Source organism: Lonchura striata, chromosome 10, assembly GCF_050655825.1.
Source record: "Lonchura striata isolate lonStrDom1 chromosome 10, ASM5065582v1, whole genome shotgun sequence".
Classification (NCBI taxonomy): domain Eukaryota; kingdom Metazoa; phylum Chordata; class Aves; order Passeriformes; family Estrildidae; genus Lonchura; species Lonchura striata.
In genome coordinates, this window is record NC_140712.1 from 9,722,054 (window position 1) to 9,744,668 (window position 22,615).

General features: G+C 38.6%; 1 protein-coding gene and 1 long non-coding RNA gene across 15 annotated transcripts in view; one reads left to right on the forward strand and one right to left on the reverse strand.

The window, feature by feature from the left end:
* Window positions 1–22,615, forward strand: part of TRPM1 (transient receptor potential cation channel subfamily M member 1) — a 118,523-nt gene that overhangs the window by 59,347 nt on the left and 36,561 nt on the right. Inside the window, exon 4 of one of the 13 annotated variants that reach the window (XM_085588651.1) lies at window positions 13,437–13,622. The exons of 11 other annotated variants lie outside the window; for them this stretch is intronic. The gene's annotated coding sequence lies outside the window, so the exon portion shown is untranslated. Of the gene's footprint in view, window positions 1–13,436; window positions 13,623–13,647; window positions 20,784–22,615 lie in introns of those variants that run through there. One more of the 13 variants, XM_085588652.1, reaches the window with a different exon arrangement.
* LOC144246948 (uncharacterized) overlaps window positions 1–22,615 on the reverse strand; it is a 62,159-nt gene that overhangs the window by 17,923 nt on the left and 21,621 nt on the right. For both annotated transcript variants that reach the window (XR_013340659.2, XR_014957584.1), the window contains one exon: window positions 12,051–12,128. This is a non-coding gene — a long non-coding RNA (uncharacterized LOC144246948). The remainder of the gene's footprint in view (window positions 1–12,050; window positions 12,129–22,615) is intronic.

Here is a 22,615-nt window from a genome sequence, read left to right on the forward strand (position 1 = left end):
ACTGAAGGAGAGCCTTGTTGCCTTTATTTTGTATAACAACATATTAGGAGGAAGACACAAAGGCACTTGAATTTAATTGAAACTACTTGAATTTAAGCTGTTAGTGCCATTTTCCATCCTCTCTAGATTCTAGCTGCTGAGGAGGTCTCTGTTAGGCCCTTTGGGATAGTAACCCCGGGAGACACCAGGAATCTGAACTGGTGCCAGGTATGTGGGTTCAGACACCTGACTAAGCACTTAGAAATTCTTTTGTTAGAAAACAATATGAACTGGTCCCCACAAAGCCTTGTTAATCTTATGGGTCTAGTTTATTAGCAAACTCTGCCCGAATCAAGAACTAGAGCAAGTCATCTTGCTGTCACCTTGATTTTTTTTTTCTCTGAAAGGAAACAGAGGCTATGAAAATTTTATGGAATGAAGATATGGGGTATGGTATTTAACTTGCTTAAATTGCTTTGATTTTCAAATAATTGTCATGTTGAAATGGTAAAATATTCTACTGGTATTAAATTTTTACAAGTTTTTACATGTAAATGTGACTCTACTGCTCTTCAAAGTGTTGAAACAGGTAAATGCTTTTGTTTTCTGTGCATAGGCACACAAAATATCAAATGCATTTTACTGTTTTGTTAGAATACTACTCAATTTAGAAAGGATCTGAGTAATTTAGAATGAAAATATACTAGTAAAACATTTCTATGTCAACCTGTGTTATTGTTGCAGAAATGCTAAATAAAACATGAGTTGAAAAAGACATGAAAACTGGGCTGCAAACCTGTTTAATTCCTGTGCACAAAATAAGGAAGCTGTGTTCAAGTTGCTTTCAGGAGCAATATGTAGAGAAACAGATGCAGCTTGAATGGGAGTGTGTTTGCAGTTGAAGCTTTCAGGGGTCAGAATTGCCTAGTCCCAGTTCCAGGAGTATTGACAGGCCCCCAGTTCATGTATTCTAATCATTCTAAAGAGAGGTGATTTCCAGGCTTTTGGCAAATTACACAATGCTCAAAGCTGATTTCTTAGAACTGTTGTGTGGGCTTAACCTTAAGTAGTGTTAAAAATCCACATTATATTTTATTGTTGGGTATGTGCAGCAGGTATGAGTCCTTTTCCCCAGATGCAGTGCTTTTACATTTCTATTTTAATTTTGCAACACTGGTGTCTTTTGCAGGATTGCTTTAGTTTAAATGAAACTATACTTATTTATATAGTTACTAACCAGAATTATCATTAGAGCATTATTGAAATAACTGCTATGTGAATACCCATTATTTCTTTAAGCCTCCACTGGCTAAGTGGCCTGATGAGCTTTGGAAAAATGTAGGCACGCTTTTGTAATTACCAGCAAAAAGCAGTGACCTTTGCCTCATGCTGATGGAATCAATTACTCAGTTACACAGGACAGAAGTTGGCTGCTCTCCTTCTCTATGTTCAATTAGGAGCTGACACAGGTTAATGTCCAATATATCCCCTAGATGGATGATGAGATTGGGAAAAAAAGCAGCAGCCACTTCATTTTCTGCACTGGGCTTCAGAGCTGTTTGGTTCAATGTCTCATGTTCACAGGGACAGGCACCCAGCTCAGCCTGCTGAGGAATGTGTTACCTCACAGTGTTTGCCTCTGGGCCATGCAGTGCTGAGGCTGGGGAACAGCTCCAAACCTTCCTGTGTCCCACAGCAGCAATCAAGTGCACAGACAGAGGCTTCCCAGCCATCCCTGGCATTGCTCAGCAGCCTTTCTGGAATATTCCCCATACAGGGGGTGGGCACATGCATGGGGCAGGCATGCAGTGAAGCACAAGGACTGTCTGCCCAGCTTCACTGGGCCTCTGTGTCAGGCCACAGCTAACCCCAGTGTTTAGTACCCTGCCTGAATAAGTATTTGAGCCCCTGGTTCGTTCCTGCAAATTGTATTGGAAAAAGTGTTCAGTACCAAGAGAACTCTCCACCAAATCACATTTATCAGTGTATGGAAAGGCAGGATTTAGGTGCCAGCACAGGCTTTGCTGGGGTGTTTCCAGGCTTATGCAAGGTGAGTAACAGTAGGTCAGAATAAGAAAGTGCCACCTTGCTAAGGCTTTCCTGGCCTTCATCACGTTAATGATTTAGTCTTCTTTCAACAGCCAGATGCACTTGGATTAATCAGCCACTAGATAGAGCTGTGTTATATAGAAAGGCTCTCACTGCAGTATTGCATTAAAATTTGGTATTCTCTAGTAGTGAGCCAAAAAATCGATCAGTCGTTGCACAGGACAGATTTCAGATATGACAGGAAGCATTCTTTTTCCAAGATGCAGTAAATTCTCCCTCCATCCCTAGTTATACAATAAGATCATGGATATTTTCCAAGTGCACCTTATAATAAGACTTCAGTGAATCATCCAATTTAATTCCTATACATTAATTATTAAATAAGGCATATCTTTAAATTACCCCGGCAGTTAATTTTTTTTTGCTATTTCAAATCAAGTAGTCATCATAGAGCTATTTTATCATGACTGTGGACAGGAACCTTAAAAACAAAGTTTATATTACCTTTTTGATTTTTTGATTTTTCATTTCCCATATTCCCTTTCTCCCTTCCTCCCCTCTCCAGTGCTGAGAAATGCTCAGATATTGATCCAAGGGTCATAAACCTGAGGAAAAGGAATTACTTTTAACATTATCTAATAAAACTCAGAACAAGATTGCTTTATTTAATGCTTTCTGTAATTTTATTCTAATATATGTAATTTAGAGTGCTAGTTTATAGTTCTGACATGTGTTTATTACAAAAGATTATTAGCAAAACAACTAGTGATAGATTTGTTCTTTTTACTGTGTTATTTACCAAATTTGTACTGAAATGGTACTAAAATACACTGTGTGCTTGAGGCTGCAGAATACACTATAAGTCATACTGAAAGATTTGCAGAAGTTGTATGAAAGTTGAAAATGTGTGGATTTGACAGCTTTTGCTGGCAGCAAGTGCTGCTGTAAGAACAGGATAAAAACAGCCTCCCTTCAGCAAAAACTACTGATAGCATCCTGTAGCTTCAGCAGGTACAGGCACAGACATTGTGCAGATTATTCCATGTGTATTCTGGCACTGGGCCTCAGCCATGAACAGAAAGAAATACCTCTGGGTGTTTCTTAGTGGCACATTCAGTTCTTGGCCCTCATTGGAACAGTTCCAAAGTGCAGGACTTGCAGCCAGTTCAGTGGGTGAATGTCTTGCTGCCATGAGGCCATACCAGTGAAATAGTTCTCTAGCAAATTCCTACATTTAATTTTTCTAGTTTCAATTTTTCATATTCCATGGTTGATTTAAGCAGGGAGTCCATAATACACATGTTATTAAACACAAGCAAAATTTTTTAATAGCCAGTATTATGAGTGTGTATTTGATTCCATTTTGTTCTCAATTCTTGCCAATAAAATGGCACTCAGCCTGCTGGTTGAGTGGATTTGTGATTCTTTCCAAGGATCAGCTGTGGATTAGTGAAGTGCAGCTGGTGTGTTTCTCAAGCCAAGTAGTTTGGACATTTTTTTAATGTCCTTCTCAGAATCCTGTCTTTTTTCCTTTGCCTTTTGTTGGGATTTCATCTTGTTCAGTAGTAAACTTCATCCTTTATCAAACTGTGTGTTAATGAGATTGAGCAAACAGGCATTGCCAAATGACTCTTTACCCAAAGGTGAATTTAAAGAGATATTCTTTGTTTAGTTTAACAAGGAAGCTCCTTGTTTAAGGAGTCTAACTCAGTTGGGAGTGGAGCTGCTGGTATAAAATGCCAATGATCTTACTCTGAGGCTGGTATACACTAGTGTACAAGTTCTTGAGGTAGAATTCATGAGACGTCTGTCTGATAAAGCTTTTTTCATCTGCAGAGCCACATGGTAGTGGCCAGAGCTGTAATTATGACTTTTACTGCAGTATCAAATGTTAATTATTTTGCTCCCCATGTAAAAAGCATGACTGAAGAATAAAAGCAACGCAAACTTAGCAAGTAATTGCACCTCAGCTATCAGAACATGCAAATTCACCTGTTTTATTTGCAGATTTTTCAGTCATGGTACTGTTGTTACAGGTAATTGTAGAAAGTTATGGAAACAGTTGAGGTGAATAGATCCATTTTAGAGTTTTTGTCCATGGATTTATTCTGTTCAGTCAGTGCTGGTGCTGGCAGAATCCTGGCTCTGTCAGTAGGTCCCTTAACCAGCAATAATCTGTTAGAGATACTAAAATAAATCTAATGCCTGTTTTAATAGGGGTGATGATTGCTCCATGAATGTCAAAGCAGCACATCAACAGTAGTTCTGCAGTAGTTGTCATCAGCAATCTCTTGTCTGAAGGACTAACTTGAGTATTTGTAAGAATGACCATTTTTGCACTTAAAAGCAATAAATAGATGGGATGAATTCTGAAGAATGCTAGTGACTTCTAACATGTCCAGTAAGGACATTACAAGGTACTCTGAACCTTATTCTCTGTGTAGCTAGGTCTGCTCAATGCAAATCTCAGTTTGATGGTTGAGTTGTTTGATTCCTCTTTGGACTCATTTACAGTGATAAAAAGATGCATTTACTCTCAAGAAGTTCTCAGGTGACATTTTCACACTACTCTCTTTCTCATACAAGACAGTTTCTTCTTGAAGAAGCACACAATAACTGGCACATTTCAAGTTCCTCACCAGACCAGTCTGAAAAGCCATGTTCCAAATCCCACCTTTCTGTGCTGGAAAAGTGAGGAGGTGTTTGGTTGGTGTAATTTGGCTGTGCAGCAGAGCATATGGAATTACAATGTACTTTCATCAACTTCTGCTTGTAGCTTTGGCTTCTGCATCTGTTTTATTCAGTTGTGCATTTCAGTGCTTGAAAGCATCGATCATAAAAGCCCTTCCTTTTGAAAGGACTCCTTTAACCTGCAGCCTGTAACTGTAAATCAAGGTTATTGCTTTCTTGTTCATAAAAAGTGCAAAGTACTATATGTTTCATGGGTCTTTTCCCAAACAAAACAAGCCCACGCTGTTGTGCACAGATTTGCTCACTGGTAGTCTTGAAATAGCATTTCGATAAAATTAAAATTGCTGGCAGTACTTTAAATAAGGTGCCTATTTCCTCTGTGATTCTTATTTCAGAATGCTGTTTTCTTTCTCCTGTACTGTTCTTGAATGGCTGCTGGGGGGAAAAAAGTAAAACATCATGCTAATGCTTTATGCCAGTGAGCTGTAACTCTGTAGTAATCAGAGTTCAATGGAACTGCACATTCAGCAAAGTTGAACAGTGCTGAGAACATGTCCTGAGAACATCCAGCTTATCCTGAGCTTTGCAACTGAAAAGCACAAATCATCTTACCTAATCTTTCATGGGATCTTCCAGCCTGAAAAGCCAGTAAAATAAGCACACTGATGCTTTCTATAATTCCCTGAAAAGGCATTATTTTGGCTTTAGGAATAATTTAAGTATACCTATATAATTTGGATAGATGCCTCTATCAGAAGTGTCAACAAAGTAATGAATGTAGTAATAGAGTTATACACACAGGAAGAATCTGAATTACTCTGTGCAGTGAATAGTACATGGTCAGTACCTTTATAGTGACTTCTGTTAAACCCCTCAGTGAGGCTGGATGCCCCTTGACAAGGATCTAGTATTCTCTTGGACATATTCAGGAAACCATTCAAGAAGAAAAGGAGTGCATCTTTTCAGGATTTTTCAGAACTGTGGTAGTTTAGGGGCAGAAGAGGATTCAAGACAAGAATATACTTCAGCCTGTGTCTGTCGAACCACAGCCTTACTACCAGCTAAGCTAGGAAGAGAGTGGCAAGCACTTCCAAGGACTTTGAGATAAATGCAGTGGGATCTGTGGAAGTACTTTTTGAAGTCTTGGCTTTTATAGCTGTAAAATAAGAGAACTCTGTTCAGGCCTAGTGGAATTTATCAAGAAGCCAGTATGCAACACTTTTATATGACTTTCAGTAAAAGAGAGACAGTGTCATAATGGACAAGAAGGTCCTAAACAAGCCCAGGTAGCAAAAACGTTTACACCAGAAATAGGCATTTCTCCCCTTCTCCCCTCCCTCCTTCTCTCCTTTTTTATTCCCTGCCACTCTCCCTAAATGGAGTGCTACAGTTTTGCTGAATGAATAAATACCATGAGGGTTAATGTAACCATATTAGCTGGTAAGTGCATGGTCCAAACAGAGTGCACCCACAGTGTTAGTTATGGTTCCCCTCCCAGACGAAAGGGAAAGCAAGCAGGGAAGCCATCTAAGAGAAATTCTTATGTGTTCCAGCCAAAGACTATCTGAAAGAAAAGTACTGTGAATGTCTTGATTAACCAGAGCACTGTAATTGTGTAAGTGTAACTTGTGGTATAGCTTTGATGAAATATGAGAAACCATTCAGTGTTGAAGGGCAGACTAAGGACATTGATACACACTCTGTATTCCAGCAGGATTATTACAGAACAGGTCTTGGAGAGGAGATAACGCCCCAGATTTCAGTCTGCCACATAGAAGTAGCATAGATGTGATTGGTACACCTAAATTACAAGAGGATTGCTAAATATTGTCAAAAGTGTGTATAATATATTGCACATGTACTTTAATCCATATATACAAGGTCTGTATATGTTTTGCGCTTTACAAACAAAAAAAAAAATCTGTGTCTGACATAGCAAGCTCTCAGTCTTACTAGCAGGGTATGATTGGAATCCTAGATGCTTTTGATCATGTATTTTGTACTTCCACATCTCCAGTGTTCACATCTCAAATTAGATCCAGGAGGGTACCAGACCTTTTGTAGTGAATTTATATTCCTTATAATCTGTTCAGATGAGTCAGCATGGAAATAGGCATAGAGATGTGGTCAAGTCTACCCATATAAAGTCTGTTACTGAGTTTCATTAGAAACTCTGTTTACTTCTTTCATTTTAAAATTCAGAACTTCTGCTTTGCTCTAAAAGTGTGTTCTATGTTTAATGAACTTCTCTCACACTGGACAAGTCAAAAAAGCAGTCTTGTGATGAGTATGGCAGCACAGGATGGGAGGATGAACAGCAACATCTTGTCTTTGAACTCCTGTTTTTTCTTTTGTTATGAGAAACATGTCAAGTAATTAATTTTACAGCCTTCAATTGAGAATAAACTAATTTATTGCAAAGTATACATTTGTTCAGTATCAAGTATCACTCTCTGCTGTTGTCCCAACAAACATCAGCTGTTGGACTCTAACTTTCATAAATATTTTGCTATTTAACCTCCATGCTGAAGCAGCTTGTGACTTATGCTACTCTGTTGGCCACCAGTGACAGTTCCTCTCTAGCTGGTTTTGTGATGGTGTAAAGGGCTGGATGTGTGTCCTGCATAGTCTCAGGTGGACTGGTAGCAAATCTTAATGCATTGGTAGAATGGCATCCAGAGTTAAGATAAGTTTAGGTGTGCGGTCAGCTCTGCTTTTGTGCCTGTTGCTGCTGTACAGAATCAGCAAGGTGTTTAAATTACCATAGTTTTTATAGAGGGATATAATAAAATATAGCTTGGAGCTGCCATATTTGGACATGCTGTCCTCAAAGAGAACTTAAAAATTTTCTTGACTAGATAGAAGATTGTGAGTCAGCAGGTAAATTTATATAGACATACTCTGGCATTTCAAGGTGAAATGATGGGTTTGTAACCCATTTGTTTCTTTTCACTAAGTGGTAGTCTGAGGAGAAAGTTAGAAATACAAGTTTAAAGAGTAAATTATGCACGTCTCATGTGCAATCTAATTAAATTGAGCATTTACTCAGAAACACTTGCATTTTTTCGGCCACTACTACACTTGGTAGCAGAGAAAATACTTGCATAAAAATGTAAAACTAAATACACTAGGGAGAAAATCCCTGAATTATTTTTTAGTGGTCATACAGCTGAAGATTACTGAAACTAAATAAGATTTAGAGATTTCCTACCATTCCCAGTAATGCTTAGAAGAATTATTAACTTCAGAATCTCTCTAACAAGAGCATTTGCTACTTGCTGGCATTTCTGTTTTAATTACTGGGGGGAACATAATGTGTTTGACAAAGCTGAAAGCTGCAATGCCTCATACTGTTTCAGCAATATATTGTGGTTTTAATTTATCTTAACCCATAGTGATCAGTGGGACCTGAATTTATGACAGCAGATTTCCAGTCAAATGTCCCTTGATTCCAGAATGCCTCCAAGCTGTTTGGCTTGGGACTAACACTAACTTCACAGATTTTAATCAGCAGGTAAATAGCTGTCTACTGTGTAAGGCTAAGTGGGAGTTTGTACATTAAACTCTTCAGATTAACACAGCTGGTGAAACAGAGTGTTGTCTTTATTGTAAATACACTGGTTTGTGCATACATAGACATATCATTGGCTGAACAGCTTTCTGGGTGTGGCATAATTTTGTGGCAATGTGTGGGTTCATCATGGCTGTAAATTAAGCACATATGTAAGCATTTACAGAATCAAGAGTTAAACATTTCCAGAATCAAGAGTTAAGCAAATGCCTTTGTGTTAAAAGCTGAATGTGAGCAGTCCAGGTAAGAGAGGAATTCAAGTGCTCAGACCCCCTGGAGCTGCTGGCATGGATGGCACTGGTGTGTTGCTGCCCTGAGTGATCAGCACTTTTTTATTCTTTGTCACAGCTCATCTTTGGTGTTAGTTGTGCTTAAGCAGAACACACAGTTTGTTGCTGTTTTTTCTGTACAAAGTCTCTTCAAACACCAAAAAAAGGGGGTGGGGGAAGGAGAATTTTGAAATGTATGCAATTGCCTCTGTTGCTATGTGAAATTTAAAAGCTTTTCTTTAGGGAGGAGTAGTACTTAAGGCACTTGACCATATTACAGAAACATATATCAGTGAGTGAAACCTTGCCAAAAATAACTCATTTCCCTCACACTTCTCACAGGATCGAACAGCCTTTCTTACATTAGCACCAGATTTAAAAAGGCTGTGTCAATTCTTGTCTGTTCTGCTTTAAAAATAGTCTTTCCAATTCCAATTACTTGACATAACACAAGTGCTGCAGATGAATTCAAAGTTGAGCCTGAGCAGTAAAGAAGGTAGTTATTTAACTTAGTTATACATCTCTGTCATCCAGGGAAGAATTGCATTGACAGTATCACCAAGCTGAAAGAAACAATCCATTTTATTTTATAGTTCTGTCCATCTAAAAGCACTTATTCCCTGCATAAGCAGCAGTATATCTTTTCCAGGAACTAGGTGTTTTCAATGGATTGTGGATTGGGAGGGAAGAAGTGGATTGTATAAAGGAGAGAATAAGGGGAGTGCATATTTTATTGCTGTTGCACTGGGTGGTTTAATCAGATCTTACTTAAGGTCATAATACATTTGCTGGGGATGATAGCCTGTACTTCAAAGTAGACAGATAATTCCATTCCATCCAAACCCATTTTGTGCAGAGCTTATCACATTTCAGTAAATGTAGTTTGGGTTATAGGAATCAGATTTGGAATTAAGCCATTTTTCACCACTTTTTTTCCTGGGTTATACTGTTCATTGATTACATTCAAGGCTGTTGAGTTGTTTGTATCAGCTTTGCTAGACCCAGAATGCCTGAGAATTCATCACTGGTAGGAAGAGGGCTTATGATCATTTTGCTATCAAACTGTTTCTTCTTTGGGGGTTACATTCTGGCTTTTATGAATGAATTCAGGTTTTATTGGAGTTCCACAGGCTATAGACAGTGCTGTGCTTAAGCCCACAGTGCAGTAAAGGAGGTGCCAGCCCTGCCTTGCCTGTACCACAGCCACCTCACCAGCAGTTGCAGTGACATGGTGATTATCTCATCATTTCTCATCTATTCTGACATGTATAGCTGTGACATTTGTATTAATGCTCATCACAGTTCTCACTACTTAGTAGTGGTTTATTCTGTGAAACCCTGGTCATTGGTTCAAGCTTTAATTCAGCTATAAGAGAAATAGAGGCTCCCTTGGGCAGTAGGTTTTCTCTGATATGACAACAGGTTTGGCTTGTACGTAGCATTTGGTTCCTCTCAAATTATGAAACTTGGATCCAAGGGGATTTTGGCACTGCATTTTGTGATTTTGCTGCCCTCTCCCCTTCTGCAACGTTTTCTTAATTATGTCCCATCGTAATTGCTGCTCACTCCTTTGTGACTTTCATGTTTATAGTTTACTGGGGCATTTAAAGTTTGGATTTGGTCTGCTAATGACTGTGGAAAGGAAGATTACAATATATATACATACACCTTAGGTGTTTTTCATGTAGTCTGTCTCAGTTCCTACTCATGTACAGTTTTACAAATAGTCTTACACAAAAAAACTAAGACATTGCATATTATAGTGCATTTTGCTATGTCAAAATTCAGCTCCCACATTTGCTATGCATGAATTTTACTTTTGATCTGTCTATGCACGAGTGTCTATATGATATGGCTTGAAAGCTCTCAGAGAATGCTACATAAACACTGCATGGGAATAAATTCAGGGGAAAAAAATCCCTTCATACTATTTGAAGTATGATTTTGTTAGGAGAGTAGCATCAAGACCAGTAATTATCTGATAAGAAATGGTACATTGTGTTGATTTCATTGATAGACACACATTTGAGAGACATCAGCAAATGCGTCAGATCAGAGAAGTGTCATGTGTTTTATCTTTTTGTTAGAAAGGCTATTGGCTGCATTCAGTAAGTGAGCTATCAAACATGCCAAATAAAACTTACCACTTGGGAACAGTTACGTGAGCGGTCCATTATTCCTACATACATATAACTGATTACTCAAGTATTAGATTTACAGCACTTGTAATAAAACTTGTTAATTTTTGAAAAGAAACAAATTGTTTGCTATCAGTGAAACAAGAACATTTTTATTTTGGTGGTGGGAGTAATAGGGGTGTGGTTTGACAGTGAAAGATGTAATTAAAGTTTTTTTGGTATGGACTCTTTATTGTATATGAAAATACTGTTTAAATCAGTAAAACCAAATTAATGAGCTCTTCCTTGCTGCTTACTCCCTGTAAGCATATGGGTACTGTTGGAAACCAAGGGGGTTTTTTCTGAGACAGTCACAGTGAGGGCAGCAGAGATGCATATCTTTATCCCTTTCCTTCACAGCACATTTATATCAAGCCATGTCACAAAACAAACTCCAAGTGCTGTGAGCCTTCCCATAGTATGAGTGCAGGCATCCATGAAAACTATCCTTTGTCTAGTGGCCTTTTCTCTGAGAATGTAATTTTTTTCACTCATGTGTGTTATTCCTTTGAACTCTGAATGAGCACTTTGGCTGAACTTGGCAGAATTATACATTTAGAATTAAATGCCAGCAGTTTCTTCCTCTTACCATGCAGAATTTTGTCATAGGCTTTTCAGACAGTAAGCACAGCAGACAGTGCACGTTTATTAGGTTTTTAGCCAACTTGGTTATGGTTTATTTTACACACATTGTGTGTATAAGGCCTTTTGCTTTTACAGGGCTGTTCCCCAACTCACCCCTGGAACATGCTGGTTAATTCCTATTGTATTCTATAAGTATTGTGGTATTATCATTATCTTTTTAGAGAGAGAGAATTATGTGTTATCTGAAGTACTGTTTAGAACGTTCAGTGTAGGCATCCTGACAAACTGTGGCATTGCTTCAAATGCTGCATCTGAAAAGTGTGGTTTTCAACATTATCCAGACTTGTTCTTTATTTGCAATAGGAAGTGAGGAAAGTGTTCTTATTGCCTATAGAGGGGTCTTTGATCTCAGTCACCTTAAACTGAAGTCTTTAACACTTACAATTTTGGTTTTTTTTAGGTAGATTCGCATCTTAGTTGTCTTTCTTGAGTCTTGTACTTAAACTGAGGTGCCAGGGCAGTTATGGTGTTCACAAAGGGAAACGCTGGCTGGCTGCATGTCCATCAAATTTCTGATAAAGAGTCTGCAAAACTTGTGTTTGATTTTTATGAATGCTGTACATTGTCATTGCAATTTAGGCTAACAAATGGAAAAACCAAACAGACAGGGGTGATGTTTCCGGTATTTGTTCTTAAAATGTGTCGTGGCTTCCCAATGCAGGTACTTACATAATGGCTGGCCAAGGAGAACTTGTTCAGCAGCAGAGAGGAATTAGTTGCTTTTTAACTTCCGTTGCTATAGAGTACCTAGCCAAAAAAACATACCACATTTCATATTCACATTCCATTTTCAGAAGGAAGTTAAGTGCCTAAATCACCTTTTTGTATTACTTTTTTGGCTTATATATCTTTGATAGTATTTCTTGTCCAATTGGTCATCTTTTTCTATCTCACAGAGTACCCCACATTCTAGATAACAGAGACATCCATAAAGGCCTCTCAAATTTGATTTCCACTGGAAAAAGAAACATCTGTGGATTTCTTTGTGTGTCCTCCCTCCATTTCTGTGCTGACCTTTCAAGAATCTTCCATCCTCCATCCTTTTTCAAAGCCAGCAGGAGCTTTGTCTCACTAGGAAGCCCAGGGTCTGGTTCTAAACCAAAGCTGTTTCAGCTGCACACTTTGCCATTTAGGACAGACAGAAGCTGAAATCAGATCTGTAAAATACTTTGTTGACAGCCACAGGTGAGTCCATGTTCAGTGCATTGGAGATAAGTTATAGGAACAGGGAAATAAGTTTAGAGTTTAACAGTGCAGCACAGCAAGAGCAGGCAGCCAGCCTTAACTCCAGACAACACAATCCTTAGATGGGATTCTGGATCTCACCCTTATCTGTTGCATTATGACAATTATTTTGGCCTCTAGCTCATTAAGGCAAATGTTGACAGTTAGAAAAAAGAACTACCTGCGACACACTGTATCCTGTGCTGTTTGTGGTTTTAAAGTATTAGAAGATGCAAAAAAGCCCGTGTCAGCAAAGGAATTAATTATATTGACAAAGGCAACAGGGTATGAAAATGCATGTGATATGTAAAGTTACCAAATTAATGGCTTATTTACAACTTCAGCTGTTTTAGTACAGCATTTTGCCCAACTTCAAATTGTTCTAAAAAGGATTAGATATAATTAATGCTGTATGACCTCCTTCTTTCTTCTTTTCAAAGAATGTAGAGCTGTACATCTAATGAGGACCCCTGAAAGGACTATTATGTCCAATTGTCTCAATTATGCAAATAACGTTGATATTTTAGCAGAAGGGAGGGGATACTTCAAATTAAAAGTTTCAGCTCCTGCTTTAGCCTTTCTGCAGTGCCGGCATTTTTACAGCAAGTACATCCCCTGTTTGAAGAGAGGAAAGGAGGTTTAACAAATTGGAGATTTGGGCACTATCAAAGTAGATTTGTTGTGCCTTGTTCCACCATGAGATGAAAATACCCTCTGGGCAGAGAGATGGGTCATGAGACTTCTAAAGGATTACCTTCAAAGGGAGTCATGAGATTGGTTTGAACAAAGAAGCTGCTCACATGCTTATCATATGAAATTCTCTTCTTAAAGTGGTGGAAACCCATCTCCTTGGGAATTCTCATGAACTTCAGAGACTGAAAGTCCTAACAGTGAGATGAATGAGACATCTGAACAATAAACAGAGAGATGGGACAGAAGCGCAGAGTTAAATGCACTTTATTTATTCTAGCTGTAATTCATCTTTCCAAACTCTGAAACACTTCCAGGGACAAGCAGGTAGGACACAATTTTAAATTATTTTTCATTGCATTCCTGATAGTCTTCTACCTTTTGTCACAGCGATATGTACAACTGAAATTTGCGCTGAAGAGCTGCATAGTGAACTGCAGCTGATGGGAGAAAGATAATTCCCTTCAAGTGACAGTGTTCTGATTAGACTTCTTCTTAGATTTCTCATTTTGAGAGAAAGAAGACAAAATGACTTTTCAGGTCCAAAAATTATGTCTCAATACTTCAAAATTAAAAAATTTCTTGAGTGTGACTTCAATGTGATGTAGAAATGTTGGCAAAGAAGCATCATGTACCTTTTGATCTACCTCTGCAGAAAATTGAGAGGGAGTTCTGGGGTTTTCTTTCTTTTGTAGGTTGTAACTTTTCATTTTTTGAGGGCTGTCCTGAGTTTTAAAAATTAGCAAGTAATAGTACTTTCTGGAGCTGTCTTGTGGCAATGCACCTTCTGATGAGCAAGCTTCTTTCTGTGTCTATTTGTTTCCAGGAGAGTTCATCAAGGTATTATGGAAGTCTTGGAATGGGAAAAGGGCAGAATTTATGGTGGTTTTCCCCACCTCAGTGAGTGCTGACAATAAAGGAGGTTGCCCAGTGAAAAATATTTAACAACCTCCAGGAGTTCCCATCATGTTTGTACTCACAGTGGTGCTCCTCTTGTGTGAAGCAGTGCATTCCTGCCATAAAGCTCATTGGGCTGGGAGGTGAGAGGTCTCACGGAGCCCCAGCCTACCTGTGATCTCTGAGTACATACCAATCTTTTCAAGGGATTGAGGAGCCAAGGAAGCCCACGTTTGGCTCTTTAAAGCATGGCCCCAAAGAGGCTCCCATCCACTGTTGTGTCCTTCCTGCCCTTTGCTGTGGTCCCGCTGGGCTCTGAGCACACAGCCCTGCTGAGCCAGAGACAGCCATGGAAACAGCTCCTGGCCTGTTCCAGTCTCCTTTAGCTCCTCTAATTCAGGATTTAAAAGTTTTCCTTTCCATTTTTGATAACAGATTAAATCCAGAAAAATGAAACTTTTATTATATTTTTCTCCACTATCACTTTAATTCAAATAATGGATAGACTGTGACAAGCATTATAAAGAGAAGGAATAATGTGCTGCACACTGTGATGAAAAAGTCCAGGACACTGGACATGCTGTTTTCTGTTCTGTGGCACCTGTTGGTCCTCTTCACTCACCTCTTCATGGGTTTTAGATGCATAAGGACTGAAAAGATTGACCAGATTTTCTGAAAATTGTAAGCTGTGCAATCTCCCATTGTCCTCACCCTCTGTAATTATTTCCGCCCTGAAATACTCAGGTTTTCAGGAAGTTCCCAATGAATGAGTTGGCAACTCTCTGGTGTACATAATGCAGTATTTCAAATATAAGTATTTAGAGTCTGCAGAAAATAATTTAAACCTTAAATTCCAATGCTTTTATAAGGGTTTCTGAAAGATTATGAGAAATAATTTTGTGCAAACCCTGCAACCCAAGAGTTTAAATAGCTGGAAATTCTTTTTTGAAAACGACAGAAAGCAGCAGGGAATAAAATGCATCTGATTGTAGCATATTCTATTAAAGGTTTCAGGGCTTAGCTAATGCCCAGAAAAAAATTGCTCTACTGATTGTGAAATTAGCCACAGAAAGCTGTAAAAAGTTGCAAATTTTCAACAGCTCAAACTCTTTAGCAGAATTCTACCTGAAGAATCTTGCTATCAGGAAAACTGTGTGTGCTGCAAACTAATGTTAATTTCTCCAGAGACAGATTGGCTAACCAGTGTGTTACATACATAATTGCAAAAAGGGTGCATATTTACCGTACACAGGAGAACTAAATGTTTATAGTCTCTTTTTCGCAAAATATGTATTTGTTCAGCAGCTTCAGAATTGAGAGACTTATGAATATAGAAATGTTGTGTCGTAGCAGTTTTAAAGTACGTTTTATTAACGTGCATCTCAGTATGCTTTAAGTACTGGCTTTTTGTCACCACATTTTGAAAATGTCACTGTAACAAATTCTTCAAGCCCAGCTGTTTAGTGTGCCTTGCACTTCAAGTAGTAGTAATTACAACTGTGCATTTAGAGCAAACTCTCATAGATGAGTAATTCTCCATGCAACATGTAGTCATTTTATTCAGTTGTTTTATGTTTGTGGTTTGCCCTATTTCATAAAGACAAAGGTCTCAAACCATACTATTATGTCATGTATGAAAAATCAGCATGACAAGCTGACTTGTCAGAAGTTGTATAGTTCTCTCTTGAACTAGGAACTTGTAATCTCATATATCAAAGAAGTGCTTATACTTTTAGTCCTTTACCAAACAGCAAGCCCATCTTTGATTATTTCTACTCTAATAGCTTTGTTCTTAATATTGTGGACTTGAATGACACAGATCTCACTGATGGAGGCAATATTCTAGTCCAAATCAATGGTTTTTTGCATCTGCTTGTAAGTGTAGGGCTAGTAAGGGCTAGTCTTTTCTCCAGGTATGATTGACATCTATTGACACAATTTTCTAAACCACAAATAACCAGAATTAAGTATGTGAGTAGTTTTAGTGAGAACTGTTCTCAGGCTTAGTTTTGTATTAAGGGAAGTACCTTGTCATGTTGATCATGATTTCATAAGTGTTGATGAATTGCACAAAGGTTTGCTGTTGAGGGTGTTGAATACCAGGGGTTTTCATTATAATAGCAGTTTTATATTTCAGGTTAGAATGAATGGCCTGTACTAAAGGCTCATAGTTTAGAATAATTTAAGAGAAATAGCCCACATGAAAATAATCAGGAAGCACCCTGACTTCTTTTAAAACCATTATCTCACAGAGTCTTTGCATTAGCCAAGACAGATAATAGTTATAGTAGAAAAAACATGCCGGAGCCTTGTCAGAACTAGATACTGGGGTCATCTTAAATCTTTAAATAAGAACTATCAACAAAATTATCTTAGAGATGAAACTAGTAATTACCAGCCTACTTTGGCTAATATAATGTTAGAGGCTGCTTACTGTCTCTCCCTGCTTATCCATTGTGCTGTATCAGACCTCTTGAGAATGGTCACTTAGGTAAAGTTGCTCACCCTTCCCATCTTAGTGTCTTGGTTAGGGTGTAAGATCTGGGAGCAAAACTGGCCTATGGAATGTCTGCAGGCTGAAGGTTCTTTGGGGAGAAAAGTGCAGAGGCTCAGAACAGGCTGGTGTTTGTATTCCACATCACCCAAGCATCCAGACAGAATAGCTAAAGGCAAGAGGAGGATTTAGCAAGGTATTAACAGAACTGGAATAAGTAACAAATGGAGATTAACATTATTGTTAACATGTCTTCCCTGAAATCTGGTGCAGTAAGGTAAAGGACAAACTGTTGCAGGAATGCCTTTTGCTTCCTTAAAATGAGATAGATGTGGTGTGTAAGGTTGTCAATAAATTTATTTTGTATTCTACACAGAAAAATTCTTTATTGCGAAACTACACAGGGTATGTTCTCCCCAGACATGCACTGAGCCAGGCTGTGCTGCAGTACACTCCAAATGGTTCTTTAAGTTGCTTTATTATAGTTTCATTAGCTGTATAATTACATCAGTGCTGGGCTGTGCTTGCCTCTCTGTAGGAGCTCATCCAACACACTTTGCTTCTGTGCCTCCATGAACTTTGTGCTGAAGCTGGGGATCTCCACCATTTCAGAGCAAGCCAGTCTGCTGTGGTATTGAGGCTGTAGCTGTTCTTCCCATTGCAAAGCCTCTGGGGAAGTGCTGTGAATCTCTAAGAGATGCAGCAGAATTTCTTAGCTTTGAAAAAGGAGCTTGTTACTTCTTACTTGCATACTTTGCAAACTGTGTTCCTCAGTTAATGAACATAGAGAGAAAATGTAATTGTTTTCTTTCTTCAGCAGATGCTTGCTGTGCCTCTCTGGGAACACAGAGTGTAATGAAGCCTGAAAGCTCCTCACAGCTCTCTGTGCAGTGTAGCACCATTTTCTGGTTTGCACACCAGCAGCAGGAGGGATTTCTGGCCTCAGTACAACATTGCTTGCCTCTCTTACAGACACTGCCATCCTGCCTGGTGTGTGTTAGTCTCTACCACAGAAAAAGATTCCCTGACAAAGTTGCTACAAAAGCATGGGTTCAAACTGAACAATATGAAAAACACAGTGGGCTGACTGTCTTGAGATTATATATAGGATTTGATAAAACTCTCTCTATAACTAAGAATAAAAATTGTCTCAAGCAAATAGGATTTTATTTGAAAGAATCTTTAAGCTGTTACAAATCCCTTATTGATGCTTTTATTAGTGAAAAATATCAGAGGTCCTCTTGCTATTTGGTGTTTTTTGGTACTTCATAGTCTAATAATTACTAAAGCTATTCTTGGTTCTACAAATAGATTTTTGATAGAGCTTATGCTTTGGAAATTTAGTAGATTCATAGGCTGTTTCTGTGTTCTGTAGTTGGGGACATTGTTCATGGCTCTGGCTTCTTCGTGGCATAACACAAATTTAAAATAGCATTATGGTTTTATGCTCTCTACTTATTTAGCAATGAAGAACTTTTCAGTAAAATCTTATCAGTTTGTGAGTGGCTGCAGAATAGGCTATTAACATACATCACATAGTTTGAAGGATTTTTCTCTGAGCAAGACCTTGTTATTAGGAGGAAAGTAATTTCTAGGCAGAACTAACCACCTGAAAGATTAATTAGTTGGGCACTTGGAAAAATTGTTCCTTCAAAGTGAAGAAGGATGATGAGTAGTGTAATTGGAATGTTGCATTTAAAGGCAGCACAAAATAGAAATTGTTCTCATGTCAGGATTTAAGTTCCAGATAACAAAGATTTTGCTAATATAATGATTTATTTTTTTTTCCCAATTGTTTATTGTTCTTATTTACTTTCTTTTAAGTGAGTGCACATGCTCTTGATATGAATTTCATTTCACATTCAGGTTACTTCTTTCTCTCACTATCTCATCAAAGCAAACATCCCTGTGCTCAAACTTAGCATAAATATCCCAGTTTAATTCTGTATAGCATTCTAATTTTATAATTGGGCAACACAGTTGAGGTTGTATTTCCCTGGTAATGCCAGCTTTTCTGCAGCATGCTGCAAGCCATAGCAGGATTACCTGAAAAGTTGGTCAGATGGTGTTAACAGGGCTAGAGATGAATGTTTCCATAAATGACAACAATCAGTCCACATCTTAAAAAGATGTTGGTCAACGTAATTTGTCCTAATCCACAGATGTAAGCTCTGCTGCCCAGCAGATCCATTTTTGTATTATTGTGTGCTTGATTTAACCTGAACAGCTCTGTCAAACCCTCTATTATTCATGACATACATTTGTTTGGTCCCCTGCCTACTCCTTCAGTCCATTTGTGCACCAGGCACTGTCTGCACGTCCACTCCCCATCAATGCACCCAGCCCTGCTGTTCACATGCCTGCTGACCAGCTGGGCCTGGTCCAGGCAAAAACTCTCTGGAGTGCAGCAGCTGTGGAATACTGCTCCTTCCTGGGGCCCCAGGTGCCTCTGAGCTGTGAGACAGTGGATGCAGTTACAAGGTGAGGCCAAAGCCCCATCCCATCCTGTCCCCAAGACAAGCAAGCCAGGCCATCGAGCAAGGACACGAGTCCCTGTTCCAAGGAGCAGCACTCTGCGGGTCATTGGAGCTCAGAGGGCTCAGGACTGCTTTTAGACCTGCTTAAACCTGGGCTTTGGATGTGCTCCAGTGGCACAACAGACACTCATCCCTGCCACCCATCACTCCCCAAATTCTTCCACTTATTTTGCTGGCCATTACATTCGTCACAGTCACTAAATACTGTGCCATCCTCCAGGGGTATATCCTTACTAAAATTCACAGCTTCTAGTGACACAATGTCATGTCAGAGTTTGTAGCAGGACAGTGCCAGTGGCTTTCCTCTCCTGTCTGGATTCCTATCTTGCAGATTCACCAAGGATGTATTTATTGGTGCATAGCCCACGTGTTCTTCTTGTATAAAGCTGTAGTGAAACAGGGCTGCAGGTATTGTTTTGGTAGAGCCTGAAATTCAGGCCCAGTACTTGTTCACTGAATGCTTGGTTATATGTGAAGTTAAATATGTAACATTTAATGTTAATTTACTAGAAAACTGAAATTATCTATGTGTGGGAGAGAAAATTCTCTTCAGTTGCTGCAGCCATAGACATGCCTTTTTCTCAGTAAATAGTGTAATTCATTTGCAAAAGTCAAAGGATAATTGGCATTTGCGGAACTAGTTCTTGTGTTTATTAGTTCTTATATTAGCAAGGTGACTAGTGGTTTAGGGTCTTTATTTTGTTACTCTGTGATTTAAAAACCAGTTATACTAATTTCTATTTGTTTCTGCAGGAGGATACCTTTTTAATGCTAAAGACAAGTAGCAAAACCATACAGTGGAATGATATAAATCCAGTATTAGTTTATGCTGTTTCTCAGCAACATATTAGTTTATAGGTTGAAGTATATGAATTAGCAGCGGTATTGGTTTGGTTTTTGTTTTTGATCATAGCTTAGGAGACCTGTTGCAAGTTTACATAAAGAAGAACAAATATACCATTGAAATATGTTTTTTTCAAAACTAGGTTCTAATTAATACATTCAGGATTTGCAGTAACAAGCAAGTTTGAACTTCAGTACTGTCAACAAGTTGGGATCTGCTTTTTTTTTTTATTTTCTTCAGAGGTGTGTGGAAAACCACCACTGGCTGTTGGTCTGAAAACTGTAGCTGATCTGTCATAGTCCTTTAACAATTCATCCATTCAGAGGCTCTTAAAAGGTGCTTATTGTTTTTCAAACTCACAAGAGACAGTATGAGTACTTACATTTTTCCTTGAAAGACCAAGAGCTTTTCAATCCAGAGAGAGAAATGTACAGAATCTGTATAAAGTAAGTGGAGAAAGTGCCTATTTTCTGACAGTAAATGTTTCTGCTGAAGTATTTGCACTGGATTATAATGAAGCTTTGGTTAAGCAGATTAAACAGACAAAAGCAGTGAAACTTCAAAGGCTGACCAAATGTGCTGAGGTTTTTATTTCCCCAGTCTGTAATGCCTGCTTTTGCCTTCCTCTCATTAGCACAGAAAAATAAGCCAGTAGAGCATAATGTGTTGTCCCTCTGTAGTGCCTGCAGCGACTGATTCCTAACGGGGTTCTGGGGGTGAGTATCGAAGGTTCTTTCCAACGTAGCAGTAGATAATAGACCTCCTATGAGAAGGGTTTTAAGAGCAACTGCCCAGCTGAGAGTTCAGCTGTTTGTAGAGTTCCTTTTAGATACCAAGATGCAAAATCTTCCTTCCAAACACAGATGCTAAGTCTGTGACTTAATCCAATGGTTAATTAACTATTTTTACGTGCTCAAAACAGCAAAAGAAACTGTGCTTTGGTAAACTACAAGGAATAAGGTAAAGCAAAACTCACTGGCATGGTGTAACAATCCAAACTGATTTGATATTTCTAGGTTGCATTCTCCAGTATTCTCTACAGAACAGTTAAGTGTGCAGTATCTGTTATGTTTTTTATTGTGAAAAATGTTTCCTGCACTGTGGGATTGATTTGGGCTTTTGTGTTGCTTTGTCAAGGAGTTACCAGAGACCACACAGAAGCTGGAAGTTTTAATCAAGGGGGGAAAGTGAATATGTTTAGAATATATAAAATAATAAAACCAAATTAATTAAAATAGTAAATATGTGCAATTTTAGAAGTACAGAAATTATGTAAGCTCTGTAACAGGTTCCTGTTAAGCTCATTTTATAATGTTATAATTAATTAACTAATATGGTGTATAGGAGAAGTAACACTAGACATAGTTGTTAAACAGCAGTGAATTTGTACACTTTGTACATTTGTATGTTTTTGTTTAATTTTGAAAAATTACTAATATTAAAATCAAATGGTCTATTTTTGGATCTCTGAATATTTTGAACTGCCTGAATATCTGTGAAGTAGGAAAATCTCATTCTGAGCAGGTAAATGGCATTTCCTTGATTTAATCACCCACCTCCACATACCACAGAGCCTCATGGATCTTGCTGTGGGGGATTGTTAATCTGGATTTTTCTAGAACTGTTCTCTGATGCTACAGAACAAAAGCATTTTCTAAGCTCCACTTCAAATAATGCTATTGCTAAAGTTTGTCATGTTGTAAAAGCCTTGCCAGAAGCTGTATGAAAATGATAATTTTGTTAATAATTTTGGAAGAAAGGCTTTTCAGTTTCAATTGAAAAAGGGATCTGTGGAGTCAAGACAGAAAAGCTGACCAAGTCCCACAGCCTTGCGATATAAAATTTAATACTCTTTCCTTCTTATTTTGCTACATCACCAAGCCCTTTATGCTAAATCCCTGGGATAGATGCCTTGTCATTCAGAAAGCAAGTAAAGTTGTAAGCTACAGGAAGTTTTGTCTATGAGTTATTTCTTGCTCACTGTTGTCCTGTGAGGTCCCAAACAACTCCATCTGAAATGACATGAGATGGTTCTGCCTTGGTAAATCAGGAAGATGGGAGTGGAGAGCAGAACTGCAGGATCTCCCAGGCCACTGACTGCCCAGACTGGCTCACAGAGGCACCTGAGAGAGGTGAATTGTGTACCTGAGCAATTATGGACACCTTTTAAACAAAGTAGAACCTTGGTTTGGCAACTTCCTTGCAGTTACTTGTGAAGAGGGAACTTCAAGTAGTCCCCTATGATTTTAGACATAGTGGAGTAAATGAAGAAGCCAGATGGGAAGTAACAAGTCAACAGACAAAGGAGCTTCAGGGACAGCTCTTGCCTTGCATGAGAAAGAAAGGTAAACTATGAAATCCTCTGTTCATCATGCTGGAGCCTGTGCAGCACTCAAGGAGTGTGGCTGGTCTCGAACCTGCTGGCAGGCATCTGCAGCTGACTTTCTCTAGTCATACTCTACAAAGTTTTAGTTCTTTCTCTAGGAAAAGTCCCTTTTTTTTTTTTTAGTCCACCTGAAAGTTCTTGTGCCATTTTTAGCTTCTGTGT